The following is a 4,659-nucleotide window of genomic DNA, read 5'->3' as shown; positions in this document are numbered from 1 at the left end:
TAAACAAAAACAGATCCAGAGACAGAAAAGCATTTATCAGACCGTCAAACCTCAGAGGGAAGGTAGGGGAGGGTGGGGGAAAGAGGGAGAGATCAACCAAAGGACTTATATGCATACATATAGGCCTAACCAATGGACAGACAACAGGGGGGTGAGGGCATGAGTGGGGGGAATGAGGGGTAATGTGGGGATAAGGACACATATGTAATAATTTAATCAATAAAAAAAATTTTTTTAAAAAAGGAAAAAGAGACTCACTACAAAGCATCTCTCGCAATCCCTGACTCCAGTTATCTAGTTTCTCTCTCTGGAGGCAACCAATGTTACTAGATTTGTATGTAAGCTTCTAGAGATATTTTAGACATATATAATTTTTGTGTATCAATTTCTCTTATTTTAATACAAAATATAACACAATACACACATTCTTCTACACCAGTGATGGCGAAGCTTTTGAGCTCGGTGTGTCAGCATTTTGAAAAACCCTAACTTTACTCTGGTGCCGTGTCACATATAGAAATTTTCTGATATTTGCAACCATAGTAAAACACAGACTTATATTTTTGTTATTTATTTTATATATTTAAATGCCATTTAACAAAGAAAAATCAACCAAAAAAATGAGTTCGCGTGTCACCTCTGACACGCGTGTCATAGGTTCGCCATCACTGTTCTACATCTTACTTTCTTTTTAACCTAACAATGTATTTTAGGTTTTCTTCATAACAAAGAACATCCTTTTTTTAGGGCTGATGGTAACCCATTATATGCTTATCTCATAATTTACTTGCACCGTCCCCTATTAATGGACATTTGTTTAGGTTATTTCTAATTTCGTGCTATTCCAAAAACATAAGACTAAATTACATAAGTAATTTCATATATGTATGCATGTTTGAGAGTATCTGCAGATAAAATCCCAGGAATTGTGTCAGATGGCATGTGCCCTTATTCATTAGTAACTGCCACTGGCAAATGTTTAACCCCATGGATAATAGATGAGAATTCCTAATGTTGGTTTCCCCACAGTGATAGCACATGGATAGTCACCATGAAATGTATTATCACACCTTCTTATCTTTGCTTATCTAATAGATGAAAATGGTATCTCCAAGTAGTGCTAATTTATCATGAGTTTGTGTCTTTCCTTAAGTATAATGGTGTGATGGTCTGAATGTTTGTGTCCTTAACGCCCCCTTCCCAAATTCATAGTGTAACACCCAAGGTGATGGCATGCGATGGGACCTTTGCAAGATGATTAGCTCACGAGGGTGGAGCCCTCATGATTGGTTTGGTGGCCTTATAAAAGAGATCCCAGAGGACAGAGCAAGAAGGCTCCATCTCTGAACCTGGAAGTGGGCTCTCACCAGACACAGAATCTTGGGTTTCCCAGTCTTCAGAACCATAAAAAAAGAAATGTCTGTAATTGATAAGGCAGCCAGGTATTTTATTACAGCAATTCCAAGACAAATGATTATATTATTTATATTTCATGTCTTGTCTTTATCTGTACTACCTACCTACCTGACTACCTTTTAAGACCCAGTTCAAATACGACCTCCTTTATGACTTTAGGTAGGTAAATGAGATATTAGATAATTATGTAAACTGTAACATATAGGTAAGGAATAAGGTATTACTATGAAACTGAGCCTCAGAGCCTTCTTGCTCTCTACTCAGTCATGACCGCTATCTCTCTCTCACCTCACCTCTTACCTCCCTCATATCTGGCAAATTATTCTCTCAGTCATTAGTATTGCCAGAATTCTCAAGGACTTTAAAAAACATCTCACCATAAATGAGAGAAACAAGTCAGTTTGTATTAATAAATAGGATGCTACCAATTCCTTCTCTACCAGAATCTGTGCTCTTTCTTGTATTTGAGATTTTAAAGTAATGGAGGGAAATTTCATTTACTTCAAAAGTCATTTATCCAGCCCCTATAAGGTATCACATTTATAGTGAACAAAATCCATACCCTGACAATCCATACCCAGCAATCACCATTTATTATCTGGACTACTCTAAAGCCTCATGGAGCTTAGTCTTGCCTGCCTCTGTGCCACTTTCTATACAACTGCCAAGGGTTAGTTCTTAATTTCTAAAAAAATATATTTTATTGATTCCAGAGAGGAAGGGAAAGGGAGACAGAAACTTCAATGATGAGAGAGAATCATCAATTGGCTGCCTCCTATACAGTCCCCACTGGGGATCAAGCCTGCAACTTGGGCATGTGCCCTGGACGGGGATCGATCCCATGACCTCCTGGTTCATAAGTCAACACTCAACCACTAAGCCACGCCAGCCAGGCCAAGTGTTATTTCTTAAAAACAAGCCTGATTATGTTGCTTCTTCTGTCATTTCCCACTGTCCTCAAAATAGTCAACCACAGGAGGTATGCCTGGCCTTTCAGGACTTGTCATGGCCCAAAAAGTCTACTCTCTCATCCCTTGCCACTCTCTGCTCTCATTTGCAGCCCTCCATCTACACTACTTTTCAAGGAACACTTTGCAGTTTCCCAGAAACCTCCTCACAGATATTCAAGCTGGTGCCTTTGGCCATTCTACCTGCTTCTAAAACTGGCCAACTCTTTCAAGACAACTCCCTATATACCCGTTTAAGAGGATTACAGATCCCAAATATGTATTAGGTGCTCCTTCTATGTTCACTCCCAATATTTGGAAATAGTTATATTGTATTTTTTTTCTAAATTTCTGATTATAAAAAACATGTTCACTGAAATTAATTTCAAAAAGTATATGATTAAACAATAGATCACCAACTCCACCACAGATAGTCACTACTAAAATTTTTATGTATCTCTATCTCCATCTATATAGCTCTACGTTCATAATACACACTGATTTATAACACTTTCTTAATACTATATCCAGGTGGATACACATTGATTTAAATCATTCCTTTTTGTTTTTTCATCCTCACCCAAGAATATGTTTTTACTAGAGGCCTGGTGCACGAAATTCATGCACTGGAGGGGGTGTCCCTTGGCCTGGCCTGAACCCTCTCCCAGTCCGGTCAGCAGTCAGACATCATCCTCACAGTCCGGGACCCCTCGCTCCTTACCGCCAACCTGCAGCAGAGGCAGGAGACTCCCACCACTACTGCTGCCCTCCTCAGCGAGGCTCCCGCTGTGCTCACCAGCCATGACCTCAGCTTCTGGGGGAGGGGGGGGGAGAGAGAGAGAGAGAGCGCGAGCGCCATTAGTTGCCTCCAGTAGATGCCCCCACCAGGATTGAACCCAAAATCTAGGTATGTGCCCTAACCAGGAATCCAACCCACAATCCTTTTGGGGTATGGGGCTACGCTTCAACCAAGCCCCCCCCCACCGGCCACGGCTCAGTCACCGTTTTTGTTGGCTAGACTAGTCTTCCCTGTATGAGAGGACCAGCCTAACTCTATTGGTGGGCCTTCACGTTTCCTTTTGGTCATTATATCCTAATCTTAGTTGTATCCTAACATTTTTTAGAGGCCCTTGAGCTATCATTCATTTTAAAATTCCCAGTGCCTGGCATGCAGTGTTTATTAAATGAGCTTCATTAAAGAATGAACTTAACTTTCAGGTTAACATTGGGAGCAAATAATCTGTTTTCTACAAGCATCAAGATGAAGTGACAGTTAATTTCCATACTATTCTTTTATTAGATAGGACTAGAGGCCCGGTGCATGAAATTTGTGCACTTGGGGGAGGTCCCTCAGCCTTGCCTGCACCCTCTCGCAATCCAGGAGCCCTCGAGGGATGCCCAACTGACGGGGAGGGGGCCTAAATTGGCAGTCGGACATCCTTAACACTGCTGCAGAGTTGGTAGAGGCTCCCACTACCACCGCTGTGCTTGCTAGCTGTGAGCTCAGCTTCTGGCTGAGCAGCACTCCCCCTACGGGAGCACACTGACCACCAGCGGGCAGCTCCTGTGTTGAGCTTCTGGCCCTTGCTGTTTGTCATAGCCACTGGACATCCTCTAGGTATGTGCCCTAACCAGGAATCCAACCCACAATCCTTTTGGGGTATGGGGCTACGCTTCAACCAAGCCCCCCCCCACCGGCCACGGCTCAGTCACCGTTTTTGTTGGCTAGACTAGTCTTCCCTGTATGAGAGGACCAGCCTAACTCTATTGGTGGGCCTTCACGTTTCCTTTTGGTCATTATATCCTAATCTTAGTTGTATCCTAACATTTTTTAGAGGCCCTTGAGCTATCATTCATTTTAAAATTCCCAGTGCCTGGCATGCAGTGTTTATTAAATGAGCTTCATTAAAGAATGAACTTAACTTTCAGGTTAACATTGGGAGCAAATAATCTGTTTTCTACAAGCATCAAGTACAGTGCACTATTTTCTTAATCGCTAACAGTCTGTTGAATTAACCTATTAATCAAAAAGTGGTATAGCTGCCTTAAATTATTCCTGAAGAGTGGCAGGACAAGTGCAAACAAGACACAATACAACGCTACTGTGTTTGTATAAGAGACAGCAGCTGGGTCCCTTCCCGCGGGCGCAGGAAGAAAGCGCACGACCTTGAGACTCCGGCGCGCAGGCAGCCGCGGCTCCTAAGGAACTCACACAACCAAGTGGCGACAAAAGCCGCTGGCTCTACGGCGGAGGCCCGCGGGCTGCGCTCCCCTCGGCCGGGAGGAGCCCTCAGCT

General features: G+C 42.7%; 1 protein-coding gene across 1 annotated transcript in view; it reads right to left on the bottom strand.

The window, feature by feature from the left end:
• COQ3 (coenzyme Q3 methyltransferase) overlaps window positions 1-4,659 on the bottom strand; it is a 27,279-nt gene that overhangs the window by 22,296 nt on the left and 324 nt on the right. The window lies entirely within an intron of this gene.

The sequence above is a fragment of the Myotis davidii genome, unplaced genomic scaffold, assembly GCF_000327345.1.
Source record: "Myotis davidii unplaced genomic scaffold, ASM32734v1 scaffold68, whole genome shotgun sequence".
Taxonomy (NCBI): domain Eukaryota; kingdom Metazoa; phylum Chordata; class Mammalia; order Chiroptera; family Vespertilionidae; genus Myotis; species Myotis davidii.
This window is presented reverse-complemented; position numbering and strand designations above follow the sequence as displayed.